The 17631-nt window shown below is 48.0% G+C and overlaps 1 long non-coding RNA gene across 2 annotated transcripts; it reads left to right on the plus strand.

Annotated features, from left to right (window-relative positions):
• Positions 1–10080: 10080 nt before the first annotated feature.
• Positions 10081–16799, plus strand: LOC310840750. 2 transcript variants are annotated; one of them, XR_014562086.1, is made up of 3 exons: positions 10081–10405; positions 11636–11758; positions 16712–16799. It is a non-coding gene; the product is annotated as an uncharacterized lncRNA (long non-coding RNA). The 2 variants fall into 2 exon arrangements; XR_014562087.1 differs by lacking the exon at positions 10081–10405 and adding an exon at positions 10568–10585.
• Positions 16800–17631: the final 832 nt, after the last annotated feature.

Here is a 17631-nt window from a genome sequence, read left to right on the forward strand (position 1 = left end):
TTCTTTCGTACACTGCCTTCCATATCTAACTGATGAAGGGTGGCTTAAAATATTTTAATAAAGGAATTAGTTTAGATTTCAAAAGTGATGTTTTAGGAAGCTAGCACCCCTTGCTTTTCCACAAGCACAAATACACACACACACACACACACACACACACACAAAGATAGGGGAGAAATTTGTTTCAGCTGACATGTGAATATGAAACTCTAATTAACACTTCCTGAAACAATATGCAAACTGAAGTGCAGCTACCCTTTGAAATTCACACTTCTCTGAATTCTGTGGTGCAGTTTTTCCAACCAAATAATGCATACAAAATGTGTATATTAGAGGAAAGGGGGCATAAAAATGTGTGCATCGGTGAAACTAACATACAAAAATGCATGACACGAGACAGTATTGTTTGCAGAAAAAATGTGGCTGTTGGACAAAATGACACACAAAAATGAGTTCATCCTCCGGGCGGGGGGGGGTGGGGGGATTCCGCTAAATGCTGACAAATTTGTATGTGGCCTTTTCTTTTCTTTTAAATAAAAGCAAACTGGTTCAGAAATGCGGAGAACTGAGTTTAAGACTGGAAACATGAGAAGCAGTAAGAAACCCAAACTGGCAGAATGAATGATCCATTTCTCCCACTAACAGCGACACAGAACCCTTTCCATCATGACTACTCAATCAAAGATACCAGTGCATCTCCAGTACTCGCAAATATACCTTGCAAGGGCCGCCCTGAACCTCCTAATGTTTAAAAAAATCCACCCAGGACCACTAGGCTATACAGAGAGAATGTTGGGGACTATTGTATTTGATGTCTTTTGTCAATTGTTGCTTTATAATTAAACCCGTTAAATGAGTCCCGAGGAGAAAGAACATTCAAAAGAAACAATTCCAGCTGTGTTTTGCCTTCTTGAAGCCGGAAAACAAAGGCCATTAATTCACACCACATTTTTCCCCCCTCTCCCAGCAAAAAATCTTTGCAAATTGTATGGAAAATATGATTTGATATCAAGCCATGCAAAACTTCCAACAAAGATCAAATGTTGAGTCTAGCCTATAGTATTTTACTCACTGTTCCAGTATGCTGGGGGGACGGGACACAAAAGCTTTTCGAAACATGTTGACCAGAGACTCTCAATCTCTTCTCCTGTACCTCCCACCCCAACCTCATAAAAATATGTCCATGCCTCCGTGGGTGACAGACTCTCTTCCCTCAGCCTTGCATATATGTTGTGTTCTGCTGGAGAGGGGTCACAAAGAAAATAATGTAGCAATGTAAGAAAAGCTCTTCTGGATGAGGCAAAGGCCCATCTTGTCCTCTCACTTGTTCCTAAAGGGTCAACCCAATGCCTGAGGGTACAGAGAAAAGGGTTTCTCAGAACTATGGTTTTAGGGAAGAGAGCTGTGCCAGGTATTGCTAAGTTATGTATCTCCAAAGGCCAGAAAGTTGTTTTCTAAAACATGGCACACTGAACTTCATTGCAATCATACAAATCCAGGAATTGGGGGGGGGGGGAGCCAAAAGTGCCCAGATCTTTAATCAATCTGTTCTTTCAAGCATCTGGGAAAGGAGCCAAAGTTTTTAGACATTGGGTGATGTCTGAGGACAGGCATCACCCCCATTCAAGTATTCTTTGCAGATATCCTGTGAGCAAGGGATTTGATGGCTTAAGCAGATTCTTTCATATATAAGCAAATAGGTTTGAAAGTAGGAAACAAACTTCCCTGCCCCGTGTTTGGATTAGCACCCAAAGGAGGGCCATATAAACCACGGATGTCCTCCTAGAATGAGAATACTGTAAAAGCATATGTGGCTTCTTGGATATCTCTGCACCCTTTGTTTTATATCGTTATAAATAAATAAATAATGAATATCTGCTGCATAGTCAAAAGATGAAACCTTGGGAACTGTTTTGGTCTTCAAAAACACTTTTGAATTGCCAAATGCCGGTGTTAAAACAAAATGACTACGACACAAGCTGTAACCTATTTCCTTCAAAATTGAGCCGGAGAGGGTCTTATAAAACTGTCAGCTTAGATTTGTGTTGCAAAGCCACTGCTAAAACAGAATCGCACTTGATACCACTGATCTACTACATGCTGTATGTAGGTAAATCAATATTAGCCTGATTGCCACTGCCTCTGCCATCACTACCCAGGAGTGCTGGAGTCAGTTGAGGCGCAGTAATCAAAGCAGACTGGGATTAATAAAACATCAGAAATGCTTATGGCTTCCTTAAAGACTCAACAATCTTTAAAAAGTTAGAATGGATGATTCAAGGTGCAACAGCAGCAGCCTGACAGCAGAAGGGGATCTTTCTCACGGAAACAGAACCAAACAACCAAATCTGGTTGACTGGACTGACAGGGAACAATATTTCAGCATTTTGCTAGGGCAGCCATACGTCCGGACCTTACTGGGATTTCAAAAGCAGAATTAACATCCGGGGAGAATTTCTGGTTTTTGGGGGTGTCCTGGTTTTGGCAAACCTAATTTTGCATTTAACACCTACTTTCTGTGGGTGTGGTAAGTGGTCGCAGGCATGCAAACTATTGTGCCTGTTCCGTCCAGTGCATCATAAAAATATTGCCAGCAAATGGTGCGTCATCTCTGACGTACAGAACAAAGCCTGTAGTAAGCTCTTTGGGAGGATTCCAGGTATTTGGCCACCTTTTAAATTGGGAAGATTTAATTTGCTCAGAAAGCCCAAAGACATCTTGATGCCAGTTTGGAAATTTCAATTATTCCAGAATCCGGCTGCTAGACTGGTGACTGGGAACAGCCGTCGGGACCATAGAACATTGGTTCTACATTGGCTCCCGGTATGTTTCCGAGCACAGTTCAAAGTGTTGGTGCTGATCTTTGAAGCCCTAATAGGCTTTGGCCCTGTATACCTGAAGGGTGTGTCTCCACCCCCATCATTCAGCCCAGACACTGAGATCGAGCACTGAGGGCCTTCTGTCGGTTGCCTCACTGCGAGAGGTGAGGTTACAGGGAACCAGGCTGGCGGCCTTCTCAGTAGTCGCACCTGCCCAGTGGAACACCCTCCCATCAGATGGTAAGGAAATAAACAACTGTTTGACTTTTAGAAGACATCTGAAGGCAGCCCTGTTTAGTAAAGCTTTTAATATTTGATGTTTTATCAAACTCTATTGGGAGCCGCCCAGAGTGGCCGAGGCAACCCAGTCAGATGGGTGGCATACAAATTATTATTATTATTATTATTATTATTTCAATGGGGAATTCAAAACATTAATGTTTTTGAATTTTGGGAAGCCTCTGTGGCTATCTATCCAGGTGGTGTTAGCCTCCAAGTCTCATCAGCTCACCCAGCTGACGCTCCCTGGACAGGAACATAAAGAGTCATAATTCAGCCAACTCTGAAAGGCCACAGGTTCCCTACCTTAAAGGGAGCCTTCCACTGACTACTGCTGTCTGATCCAGTGGATGCCCCCCATTTGTGACAACTTCCACCAGACCATGTGACAAACTTGCTTCTGCTGTGTTGATGCTTTCCCTCTTCCTGTTCACACATACTAAGGTTTGCTCCTTAGGGATTCGAGACAGCCATTATAAGAGGCATTTATAAAGATGAAAGAGTAGTACAGCGAACTTTTCCTAGGTGCTCAACAAAACCCGTATTTGGGGGTCCAAGTCAACTGAGGTGAAAAGCTCATGCACTGATCTGGAGCCATAATGACACTTATTTATTCATTACAATTAGGTATATGAGATCCCCAGAGATAGTTCTCTCATGAAAACGATAGCAAGTTTATATGATGTTAAAATTACTTTCTCCTTTTATTTTACTTTTTATTAACTAGTCAGATACTTATTATGCACTCTCTGTGTCACATCAATATAGACCATCTGTCGGGACCATATTTCAATATTTAATAGTTTGCACAAGCCCGATCCTAACTGAAGCTTTGTGATGGCTAGATCTTACTAAAAAGCATTGGCACTTGAGTGAGTTGAAATCTTTCAATCCCATCGGTTTCAATAGGATTCACAGCACAATCCTACATATTGTTATGAACTGGGGGCAGTGTAGGCTGTATGCCTGAGCCTCCTCCTAATTCCTTGATACAGCACAGATTCCATTCCTGGAATAGGAAGCCCAGCTTCCTGGTGAGGTAATGACCCTCTAAGTATGGACCATTAAGGTAACAAAGGAAATGGTTCTGTGCCAGAGTTGAGGCAGAGAGAGGGGGAGGCACCCAACATCATGTTAACATGATGCAGTTTCAAATGTGTATATTACAGACACACAAATGCTCCAACACAGAGATTACATCACATAACTTGTAACTTTCTACATGCATGTAGAAAGGGCATGTGTGCATATGCACATGTATCTATGCACCAAAACTCAACTTGGAGCCAGTCAGGTACTTAAGTGATAATCGGAGAAATCCCTGATCACGTGTCACTGCAGTGCGAGTTTGCCTTGCTAAGATGGAGGCATGCAGATGTTACCCAAACGCTTCTATTAACTTAATCTTCCTCAGAAGAGCCCTTCTGCTGCCAAGTGCTTAAGAGTGACATTCAGGATTTAGATGCCATTTTTGTTCGCTGCCGAGGACTAGTCATGTGTAGGAATCTGCGGGCCAGATAATAGGGCTTAGAAGAGAACGCCATGATAACAGATTACTTGCTGCCGTTGATGAACTACAATACAAACGCGAGCCAAAAGAGTGCCTAATCTCAAAGTGCCCTTTCTAAGAACTAATTCTTAATTATTTCATTTGTCAGGGGGGCGCTACATGTGTGTTTCTGCTTTTAAAAAGCAAAACTAAAGTCAAGCAAAAGCTTCGTACGCTGCTAAATGACATAGAACAATCTGTATTATCATTAATTGGTTGTGCCGTATTAATATTGATTGGTTATACTATTAGAAAAACACAGAGAAATGCATTAAATCAAACAAGGGGAAGTTTTTCTTTAAAAAAAAAACCAGTCAGAAAGAAATAAAGTTTTAAAAGATTTATACCTTAACACAAAACTTTAAAACGTATTCAGCACAACAAACGTTATCGGGCTCTGTCCAGTTGTCTTGGCATATGGTGTTGTCTAAGTAATGAAGCTTGCCTTTATATGTTTTTAGCTCAGTTGTTACGTGGGAGGAAATAATTGTACAAGGGGAGGAAAATACCCCAAAGAAAGAATGTTAGCAGATTTAACTTGTTATGGTCCAGTCCTCAGCTTTAAGCCTTCATAACTGATATGGTGGGAAGTGGAGCTCTTCACTTCTACCAGTGCGGTGGAGAATTGCAGTGGAGAGTTGCCATGGGGTGGAGCAAGAGACAAAGGAAGGGAGCATGTGAAACTGGACAGTGAACCTGTGGCCATCTGGTTGCTGTTGGACTCCAAACCCACCCCCCATAAGCAGTGGCGTAGCGTGGGGGGTGCAAGGGGGGCCGGCCGCACCAGGCGCAACTTCTGGGGGGGCGCGCTTGCTGCCTCCGGAGTCGCCGAGAAGCCGCTGCCTGCCATGCCGCCCTGGCTGCTTCAGCCGCGTCCGACAGCCGGCTCGAGGCTCCTTCCGGCCGGGTCTCCCGACGGGGTGCTGCGGGCGGAGGCTCCGGCGCCAAGCGCCACGCCGCCCAGGCTCGGGTCGCTGTCTGGACGCGCGCAGCCCGCCAAACGCGCCACCGGCGGCGAATAAAGCGCCCAGCCGGAGCCGCCTGCGCGCCAAGACCGCCCACCCGCCCCGACGGGGCCCACCCCCCGCGCCGGAGGCCGGCCGACGCACTGGCCCCAGAGGCGCCCCCTCCCCGCGCCAGAAAGAAGCCGCGTCGGGGCTAGCCGGGCCGGGGAGGGAGACCGAGAAGGCTGCGCCGCGACGCCCAAAGACGCACGTCTTGGCGCAAAGGGGCCCGCGGCACCCAGACACGGAAGGGACCCTCTCCCCCTGACCCGCCACTGAATTGCAATTCCCAGCTCCCTTGGCAAATCACAGTCCCCAATCCCCAAGATGCTTTATTTGAGGCAGGGGTCCTTTAATTGCAAAAACAACACCACGGAGGGCAGTAGTCACCATGGAGTTTGCCCCAGAGTAGAGCCGTCAGTATTAATGACCATGGTTAGGGGGTAGGGGGCGCAGGTTACTTGCCTTGCCCCGGGTTAGGGGGCACAAATTACTTGCCTTGCCCCGGGTGCTGACAACCCACGCTACGCCGCTGCCCATAAGCCCCAGCCAGCATGGCCAATTCTCAGGGATGATGGGAGTTGTAGTCCAGCCACATCCAGATTCCCCACAGGTTCCCTTCCGCTGCTGTAATGCGACTGGCCGCCTCCCTCAGAAACTTTAATGTCATCTCCCCACACAGACCAACAAGGAAGACAAATAGAGAAGTGAGAGGGGAGTCCAACCACAACCACCACCACCCCAGAATGTTTCTGACACAAGTTTCAGACTCAGTTCTTTTTCCAGAATTAGTTGTAAGGTCACTGCAGTCACACACAGAGGCAAGAGAGAAGGTGTGGTTCTCCTATGCCATTTGACTCCTGCTTTTTTAGATTCCTACTTTGATCAGGGTGCATCATTCCCAGTTTACAAATGGAGAACTGAGACTGTGTCTGCTGAATCAGTACGAACAGCAATCAGGATTCTCTGTGGAATTGTTTTCAGCAGTAAAGAGCAGGTTTTTGTGGGGAATGTGCCAGGGCACTTGGACACAGCGCTTTGAAGCACAGACCTGCACCTAGAAAGCGTGGATAAGCCCTGGCTTTGAATCAAATCATGGGTGAAATATTAGTTTAATTCAGTTGTCCAATGCCTCTCTTTTTAAAAAATAAAAAAATCCCAATGGACTACCAAGCTGAACCACACAGGCATGTAGCTATGGTCCCCCTACCTCCATAATAAAAGACATCAGGTTATCTGGATGATCTTATTATCTCCTGCTGAAGACTGTAAATAGGTTTTTTTGGGTTTTTTAAGTGCACTTTGCCACATGCTTTTCTCATCTCAACATCTACAAGCAAATTTAGATTTCCAAAGCTAACATAAAGTAGAATCCAGTTTCCCCACCTGTGAATGATCCTAATGTTTTGTGAATGGGTCTTCCATGTGCACCCCATCTGTGCTGTTGTGGGAGGTTTTTAGGCAAAACAGTGCAATAACAAAAGAAAAGTGAAGATATAGGCTATACACTAACTGGCATATCTTCAAGTTACCATATAGTCCCAGTCCCAGTCCTGCAACTGTTTTCACATAGTACCAATTTCATTCATGCAGGTATGAGTGTTAAACTCTGACCACACACATTATTCTCCATTCACAGGCTCTTCCTGATCAGATAGGACTTTTTGCTGCAGCGGGTGGGGAGGACAAGATGGCGCTCCCCATTCCATTCAGGGTAGCCAACCAGACTGGCTATTTGATATTACTTCAACACAGGCAACAAGAAGCTTTCTCTGACACACCTGAGCTCCACAGACTACCTAAGGAAGACAGCTATGCTCTCCTAATGCCTTGATTCCATTTTCTGCTCTCCAACTTATGCTGCCTGAGACAGTTACATACCTCACTCTTCCTAATGGTAGGGCTGGCTCTGATTCCTGACATGTTTCACAGAATACAAGGAAACTAATGGAACCATGAATATTTCTTTTAAGGCCCCTCAACAGTCTGGGCTGGGTGAATAGTCTTGCCTCTTCTTAAGGTTCTGCAGGGGCCTGAAAACTGGGACTGAGAATGCCTTTTTCATAAGGAAGTGGGGAAATAAATATAAAAGCCAAAGCATGTATTTAAGCCTGTGTTTACACTTGCAGAGTGACCATCCAATTTAATTGGCACAGGGCAACTGTACATCAGCAGCACCTGGGAAGGAAAAGAGTGAGTTCCTTTCCATACATTTCCCCCCACATAATAAATTCTCTATAACATATTCTTGGTAAGCCATCTTGAATCAAAATGGTGTCCAGTTGTACCCAAACAGAGAGGAAAAACCCTGTTCACAGTAACCGTCGCAGAAAATTTGGTCAAAATATATTCCACAATATATAGTAGATGAACATATTAATAATACCTTTGGTTGGGTGGATTCTAGCAGCAGGGTTGTCCCATTCCTTGGTCTTGGCAGGACCCTTCTGTCCATAAAAGCTGCATGACAAGCAGAAAGAGAAGCATGAAGATGACTCCTCCTACTACAATTTATTACCTGCTCTTCACCTAAGGTCCCAGGCCAGGTTGCAACAATTAAAGTACAAAATCAGTATTAAAACAGCATCTTAAAAAGCAGAGATATCACCTTGCCGACAAATGTCCGTATAGTTAAAGCTATGGTTTTCCCAGTAGTGATGTATGGAAGTGAGAGTTGAACCATAAGGAAGGCTGATCGCCGAAGAATTGATGCTTTTGAATTATGGTGCTGGAGGAGACTCTTGAGAGTCCCATGGACTGCAAGAAGATCAAACCTCTCCATTCTGAAGGAAATCAGCCCTGAGTGCTCACTGGAAGGACAGATCCTGAAGCTGAGGCGCCAATACTTTGGCCACCTCATGAGAAGAGAAGACTCCCTGGAAAAGACCCTGATGTTGGGAAAGATTGAGGGCACAACGAGAAGGGGACGACAGAGGACGAGATGGTTGGACAGTGCTCTCGAAGCTACTAACTTGAGTTTGACCAAACTGCGGGCGGCAGTGGAAGACAGGGGTGCCTGGCGTGCTCTGGTCCATGGGGTCATGAAGAGTCGGACACGACTAAACGACTAAACAACAATATTACACAATATTTTAAGAAAGCTTAAAACAACTTAAAAATGGGAGGGTCCTAAAAATATACATCTTAAGTGTCAACAGCCAGGAATAAAGAGGTGCATCTTCAGCTGTTTCCCAGGCTGCACCTGGTGAATTTCGAGCTATATCATACCTGTTAAAGGCACAAGAGCACTATCAGAAAAGTTGCCAACACCTGTCAGGGAATTTGTGCCAGTTATATATCATGAACAAACCACCTGAAGCCATCATGCTGATTTTATGAAAGCTTTAAGCGGTGGGGTATGAGCTGCAATTCTATGCACATAAAAAAAAAAAAGTTAGCATGTTAGGCTTCGCAATGGTATAGTATATCTTTGGTATAATGTTCACTATCATAGCAATTTCAAAACTGCAATCCTGGATGAAATTCTGCATTATTCCGAGTTTAAGGCATTGTAATAAGGAGCAATCCTTAATACAAATTGTGGTGTTACACTCCAGTACCTATAATATAGGGCAGCCTATTCTTCCCCCTGTTTGCCCTATAATATTTAATTGCCATCTTTCATTGGTGTATCAGTTTGATGTCCTCCAGAGATTTTGGGCTACAACTCCCATCATCCTTGTCCATTGACTGATGGGCACTGAAGTTTGAAACATCTGGAAGACACCAAGTTGAAGAAAGTTGGTTTATTGTGGAAATAATATACCAGCTTAGCCTCTATAATATAGTCTATATTTAAAAAAATATCAAACTAGCATCATATTGGGAAATTTTATCTTCTGCTGATTTTTCTAAATTAATAACTTTTATAATAAAAAAAGAGGAAGGCTATAATGGGAACAGTCTGTTGCATTTCGTCGACCTCAGCGTGAGAGTTGATTTAACATTAGCAGTATACAGAGCACCCGCACACACACACACAGGAAAAAAATATCATACAGGCTGAATCCTGAATTCCAGTTTAATTCAAAACGACTTGGCAGAAAATCTCTAGGCCACCAAATGCTATTATAAAGCACTGCATTCTCATTAAAGGTCTGAGTCTCTCTTCCCGCCCCCCTCCCTGAGGGCAGGCTCCTCGTGAGGCTGTCCCTCTGGCATAACATGTGACAGAGCTAATCTGTCTTCACTTGGACAGCACTACAGATATGCAAACCCAGGTGGCACTAATAGGTTTATGGAATTGGATACAGTATGTTACACTGTGAGAAATTCCCATAGATCAATTCTGCAGTGAAGGTTAACCGACAAACAAGGGACCGTAATATTCTCCCCTCCCTCCCTCTCTCCCTTTTCATGGGCCTGCTAACAATTTTATGCTTTTAAAAATAAAAGCAGGGAGATTCTCCCATTCTAGAATAGGGTGGGGGTGGGGATTATTCGCTAGGTTTTCTGTGTTCATATGAAGTAACTCAAGAGAGAGAGGCAAATCCTGCTTTCAGGTATAGTAATTCTAGAACACAATCGCCCCCAGTTAAGTTGACTAGCAATACAACTGTTATCTCTGTTCTCTATGATTGCTGGAAAGGGATAGATAGGGCCACTTGGAAATCTCCCCTCTTTCAGAGCGGAATCGGGATTTTTGCTGCTGTTCCGTGGCACAGAGATTCTACTGAGAACAAAAAGACTGCTGGTCACATTCTACTACAATGCAGGCAATCTCCTGGACCAGGAAGGCACCTGATAACAGTGGCGTAGCGTGGGTTGTCAGCACCCGGGGCAAGGCAAGTAATTTGCGCCCCCTAACCCGTGGATTTTAGTAGGGGCAGAGAGCTGCAAGTACGAGCGCGCGCCCCCCCCCCAGATGTTGCACCTGGTGCGGCCGGCCCCCCCTGCACCCCCACGCTACGCCACTGCCTGATAAGCAAGGAACAGTGAGATCTTCTTATTTCTTATGCACGTGTGTGAGAGAGAGGGGGTGAGCGGGTTGTGGACTATGTAGCATGACATCATATAGGAAAGAGCCATAGCTGAATAACAACACCGCACAAAATAAACAAAAGCTCTGACTCATTACAAGGCCACGTTTCATTGTCGTGATCACCACTTATGGATTGATGCTTTCTATACATGGCTAATGGGAGGGGGCGTTGTTAGTGTGAAACCATGGAATCATAGGACTGTAGGGTTGGAAGTTGGACCCCCCCCCCCCCGGCCAAGGGGTCATCTAGCCCAACCCCCTGAACACAGGAATCACAGCTGAAGAATCCCTGGGAGATGGCTATCCAACCTCTATTTAAAAACCTCCAGGGACAGAGAGTCCATCACCCTTCATTCCACTGCTGAACAGCTCTTACCATCAGAAAGTTCTTCCTAACATTTAGTCAGGATCTCCTTTCTTGTAATGTGAATCCATTGGCTCAGGGCCCTACCCCCTGGAGTAGCAGAAAACAAACTATCGTGTGGTATCCTTTAGATACCTGAAGATGGCTATCTCAGTGGTCTACTAAAGCCCCTCCCCAGAACATCTTCACATGCACTGCTGTCAAGCCAGGTGTCTCCCACCCTACATTTGTGCATCTGGTTATTCCAGCCTAAGTGTAGAAGGAGGAGCTGACACATTGTTGTTGTTGTTGTTGTTGTTGTTGTTGTGTTTGTTGTTGTTGTCCTAGCCACTCTTTGCAGCTTCCAACATATATAAAAACATTATAAAACATTACATATTACAAAGCTTCCCTATACAAGGCTGCCTTCAGATGTCTTCTGAAGGTTGTATTATCTCTTTGACATCTGATACCAGGGTGGGTGCCACTACTGAGAAGGCCTGGTTCCCTGTAACTTCACTTCTCACCATGAAGAAACCACCAGAAGGCCCTCAGTGCTGGATCTCAGTGTCCCGGCTGAACAATGGGGATGAGATACTCCTTCAGTTATCTTGTGCCTTGTTCCCAAAACTGTTCTTGTGCTTTTTTCTTTGCTGCCAGAAGTACTGAAGATCATGACTATGCTATGCTAGTTTGAGACCAACCTAACAGCAGCTGGCACAGAGGAATTGTAGGCTTGGCCTGCCTGTTTATCCTGATGTAAACTCAGACGACATCTGTTATGTAGTGAAGTTTCACCCTGGGCCAGCAGGGGGATACTGTATATAGTTTTCACTCAGGTCTGTAGATAGTTTTCCCTCAGGTCCGCGTCAGTTATTTTAGGCGGGAACTCTGGGCTGTTGTTACAATGTTGACAGCCGGCTGCCTATAAAAGCAGGCCGGCTGAGCTGTTTGCAGTCAGTTCTATTCCAGCTTACGAAATAAAGAGCTATTTGGAGAAATCGCTGGTCATCGGCTATGTCAACCCACAACTTAACACTGGCGACGAAGGTGGGATCGATGGACATCAGAGCACAGCCAGATGCGGCCAGCCTCTGAACTGAGCTGAATCACAGAGCGAAATCACTGAGCGAAATCACTGGACAGAACCAATTCAGAGCGGACTGTTCTGGCTAGAGCACTGTGTTCCATCCATCGCCCTTCACGCCGGCATTGGAATCATGGCTTCACTTGTGCCTCTACCGCCGTTTGCGCCAGCCTTTGAATCATGGGATTCCTACCTCGCTCGGTTCGACTGCTACCTCCAAGCCAACGAGCTGACAGCAGTATCAAAGGATCGTAAGCGGGGCCTATTCCTCAGCCTCTGTGGGCCTGAGGTGTTTGAGACGGCCCGAGCATTGGTTGCGCCCGAAGCAGTCCAGGCAACACCATGGGACACGATCCAAGAGAAGCTCCACAACCACTACGCACCAAAGCCGTCCAAGATTGCTGCCCGCCATGCGTTCTACCACCGGAACCAGGCAGAGGGGGAGTCAATCAACAACTACACCACCGCCCTGCGACAGGCTGCAATGCACTGTGAGTTCCGAGACTTAGACGATGCCCTGATGGATTGAATCGTCTGTGGGGTCCGGGACATCCATCTGCAACGGCGTCTCCTCGCCAAGCCAGACCTCATGCTGCAGAAAGCAATTGAGGAGGCTGTGGCCTCAGAAGCTGCTGAACGCTCCGCCCAGGAGATCCGCAAGTCCAGCAGCCAGCGTCTTGCTAGGGAGCCAGTTCCGGTGCATCATGAAGAGGCCAGCAGTGATGAGGCATCCTCCAGTGAAGGCGATGACGTGCACCAGACAAAGCGGGAGCACAGAAAGTTCCAACAGAAGTCCAAGGGCCAACCGGAATGTGCCGGCTGCGGAGGCAACCATTCCCGTGCCAAGTGTCGATTCAGAGACGCCATCTGTAGGAAGTGTTCCAGAAGGGGCCACATCGCTAAGGTCTGCCGATCGGCTCCGTCTGACACCCCCCCTTCATCGACTCGCAAGTCCAAGCCTTCACTCCAGTCTGCCAAGGAAAGTTGTTTCGCTCTCACCAACTGCCGCTGCCCGTCTGGAACCACGATTGGCCAAACCGACTCGCCCACGCGACGCAAGCTGAACGTCACAGTGCTCATTGAAGGAGCTCCATGTGACATGGAGATCGACACCGGGTCTGCCCTGTCCATCGTGTCGTGGAGCACCATCAAAAGACTGGTACCCAGAGTGTCCAAAAGGCAACTTGACTCTCACCGCGTACACCTGAGAGACTACCAGGGAAACGACATTCCCGTGGTAGGCGTTGGCCGGTTCCGGATTGCCTTCAAGGATTTTTCGGGCCTGCTCCGGTTGGTGGTGGTCGAAGGTCAGCGGCCAAGCCTCCTAGGGCTAGACTGGTTTGATGCCCTCGGCCTGGAAGTCACCGGCATCAACTGCATCTCTAACGCAGAGACTGAGGGTCTGGTCAAAGACTTTGCCGAGGTTTTTGACGGCACCTTGGGGCAATATACAGGTACGCCCATCTCCTTTAGCCTTGATCCACAAGTCGCCCCCATCAAGCTAAAGCCACGCCGGGTTCCCTTTGCTCTCAAGGCTAAGGTGGACGAACAACTGGACAAACTGATCGCCCAAGGAGATTTGGAGCCGGCTGACCACGCCAAGTGGGAAACCCCCATCGTCACGCCTGTCAAGCCAGATGGGTCGGTGAGAATCTGTGCTGACTACAAGTGCACGATCAACAAGGCACTTCAGCAGCACGCTTATCCGGTTCCTGTTGTCCAACACCTGCTGCATTCCCTGGGTGAGGGTAAGGTCTTCGCTAAGCTGGACCTTGCCCAAGCCTATCAACAACTGCCAGTCGATGATGCCACTGCTGAAGCCCAGACGATTGTCACCCACCGGGGGGCATTCCGTTGCCGCCGGTTGCAGTTCGGGGTGAGTGTGGCTCCTGGCATCTTCCAAAGCCTTATGGAGCGTCTCCTGCAAGGGCTTCCGGGCGTGGTACCATATTTTGATGACGTCTTGGTGTCTGCAGACTCACACCAGCAGCTGTTCGAGCGCCTCCGTGCCGTGCTGACCAGGTTCCAAGAGGCCGGGCTCAAGGTAAAGAGGGAGAAGTGCCAGATCGCCGTTCCACAGGTAGAGTTCCTGGGCTATCTTATCGATGCCTCCGGCCTTCACCCGACCACATCCAAGATCCGCGCTATCCAGCAGGCCCCCACCCCAAAGAACAAGACGGAGTTGCAGGCATTCCTGGGGCTGCTGAACTTTTATAACATGTTCCTGCCCCACAAAGCCACAGTGGCTGAGCCTCTTCACCGACTCCTTAGTACAAAGACGCCTTGGGCCTGGGGTCATCGGGAGACGGCGGCCTTCAATGCGGTCAAGGCTCTCCTTTCATCAGACAGTGTGCTGGTACAGTACAGTGAATCCAGGCCGCTGGTCCTTGCCTGCGACGCCTCACCTTTTGGCATCGGTGCTGTCCTTAGTCACCGTTTTCCAGATGGAAGAGAAGCACCACTCGCCTACTTTTCCAGGACACTATCTCCGACGGAACGGAATTACAGCCAGCTCGACAAGGAGGCATTGGCACTTGTGGCTGGAGTGAAGAGGTTCCATGAATACCTCTATGGCAGGACTTTTGACCTCATCACTGACCACAAGCCACTCCTGGGCCTCCTCGCCGGTGATCGTCCAACTCCACCGGTCCTCTCGCCACGCATGCTGCGATGGACTGTTTTCCTGGCTGCCTACCACTACCGGCTCATCCATCGCCCGGGGAAATTGATGGGCCATGCCGACGCCCTCAGCCGTTGCCCTCTTCCAGCATTTGTGGAAGACCCGGCTCCAGCTTCATCGCTCCTTCTGATTGAGGATCTTCCGGCAGCGCCTGTATCAGCTGCCACTGTGGCCTCCGCGTCTGCCCAGGATCGCACCATCAGCCGGGTGCTCAACTGGGTGTGGAGGGGGTGGCCACAAGGGCCTTTTGCATCGGAGTTCCAGCCCTTCGCAACCAGACAACATGAACTCTCAGCTCATCGCGGCTGTCTCCTGTGGGGAGACCGCGTCGTGATTTCCCAGGGACTCCGTCAGCGCGTCCTGGAGGCTCTGCACGTTGGCCACCCGGGAATTGTCAAAATGAAGGCGTTGGCTCGGTGTTACGTCTGGTGGCCTAATATGGACGATGCCATCACTGCCTGGGTGTCCGCCTGTCAAGCGTGCCAAGAGTCGAGGCCTGCACCACCGGCAGCTAAGGGACACACCTGGGAGACGCCAAAGACACCCTGGTTGAGGGTGCACATTGATCTGGCTGGCCCCTTTCACGGCCGGACCTTTATGGTAGTGGTGGACGCCTATTCCAAATGGCTGGAGGTCGCCCTGATGCCCTCCACCACTACCGAAGCTGTCATCCGGGTGCTGCGAGGCCTGTTTGCAACGCATGGGTGTCCTGATGTCCTTGTCTCTGACAATGGACCACAGTTCACGTCAGGCACGTTTGAGCGGTATCTTTTGGGACTGGGCATCCGCCATGCCCTAACGGCACCCTTTCATCCATCCAGCAACGGGCAAGCGGAAAGAATGGTGCGCTCGGCAAAAGAGGCACTGGCGCGCCTGGACCGGGGAGACTGGCATGAGCGGGTCGCCAAATACTTGTTCGTGCAACACATCACCCCTCATGCGGCCACAGGGAGGAGTCCTGCTGAACTGCTTATGGGCCGCCGCCTCAGGTCACCGCTCGACCGGCTACACCCGGACTTTGCCGTGGCTGAACCCCCAGGCTGTGCCAACGCGCCACGGTCATTTGTCCCAGGAAACCAGGTCTTTGCCTGGAACTATGTGGGGGACATTCCTTGGGTGCCAGGCACAGTAGTGGGAGTCACTGGACCTCGCTCGTACCAGGTGGCACTCAAAGACGGACGCTTGTGGCGACGGCACATAGACCAGCTTAGGCGCAGGGTTGGGGACTTGGACACTACCGAGGTGCCCCCAACTGCGCTTGCGGCTCCAGAAGAGACACGTACAGATGGCGAGGCCCCACCTACACCTCCCTCGCAAACTGCCAGCGTGGAGCCGAACCAAGCCACTTCAGAGGGTCTGCCAGACTTACCACAGACTCAGACCACTCCACTTGCAGAGGCTTCACCCACAGCAGCGGATCCAGGGGATTTGGTTCCAACGCCACCTAGGGTCGCACCACAGCCTCAGCAAGAACTGTGTGGCTCTCCGGACTTGACTACCAGTCCCCGACGGTCTGGCAGAGTTTCCAAGCGCCCAACTTATTTAAAGGACTATGTTGTTGGACATGTATCACTGTTGGTCTAAGTATGGGAAATGTAACCAATATGCTTTTGTGCCTAATTGAACCATTACGCGTAGTGCTGTATATAAGGAAACCATTACGATTGTAACTAACGCCTTATCTCGGTGGGGAGGGGTGTTATGTAGTGAAGTTTCACCCTAGGCCAGCAGGGGGATACTGTATATAGTTTTCACTCAGGTCTGTAGATAGTTTTCCCTCAGGTCCGCGTCAGTTATTTTAGGCGGGAACTCTGGGCTGTTGTTACAATGTTGACAGCCGGCTGCCTATAAAAGCAGGCCGGCTGAGCTGTTTGCAGTCAGTTCTATTCCAGCTTACGAAATAAAGAGCTATTTGGAGAAATCGCTGGTCGTCGGCTATGTCAACCCACAACTTAACAACATCAATAAGAGACCCACAGACAAAGGCAACAGGTGAACAATATATGAAACACCTCAGTGGGAAATCTGAATGAGGGCCTTATCTAATTAAAGAGGGCATTGCCATGATTACCTGAATATCAGTCTAATTATTATTAGAAAGTGCATATTCACAGTGAGGATTTTAGGCTAAAAAGTTGATGAGCTGATCATTTGCGGTCATTTAAAAATCCCAAGGCACCCTTTGTATGATGAGTGGTTTTAATCTCAGTATCTTGGCTGGTTTCCAAACACTGGTAATAAATTACATTCCTCTCTTCCTAAATTCCCTGTATTTTACCCCAGAGATGGACACTGACAGACGAAGGCTTTCATCCACATGAATTGCAAACCTTTAGTATTGGTGTTGGGGGAAATGCAAAAAAATATTCATAGCTTTGGGGAGATGGGGGGAGGGTAGAAACTCAATAGTCTAAGAGTTCAATCCTTCAGTTCAGTGTGGGAATTCAAAACTGGGCATAGAGTTTACACTCCCCACAGTCATTGCCCTGTTTATTTAAATAGAAAACGTTGTTCTACACACAGGTAAATTTGCATACAATATTGAGCTGCCCCCTCTACTGGAGTTAATGAGGCAGTTTCTGTGCACATATATTCTTGTGTTCTGGGCTAGGGGGCTGGCCTAGGAATTGTAGAATTGTACAGTTGGAAGGAACCCGCTAAGGGACATTTAGTTCAACCCCCTGCAATGCAGGAATCTCAACTAGATCATACATGACAGACAGCCACTCAACTTCTGCTTGATAGCCTCCAAGGAAGGAGAGTCCACTACCTCTCACGGGAGTCTCTTCCACTGTCGAACAGACTCACTGTCAGAAAGTTCTTCCTGATGTTTAGTCAAAATCTCATTTCTTGTAACTTGAATCCATTGGTTCGGGTCCCATCCTCCAG

The sequence above is a fragment of the Podarcis gaigeae genome (genome assembly GCF_964106915.1).
Source record: "Podarcis gaigeae genome assembly, chromosome: 3".
Lineage (NCBI taxonomy): Eukaryota > Metazoa > Chordata > Lepidosauria > Squamata > Lacertidae > Podarcis > Podarcis gaigeae.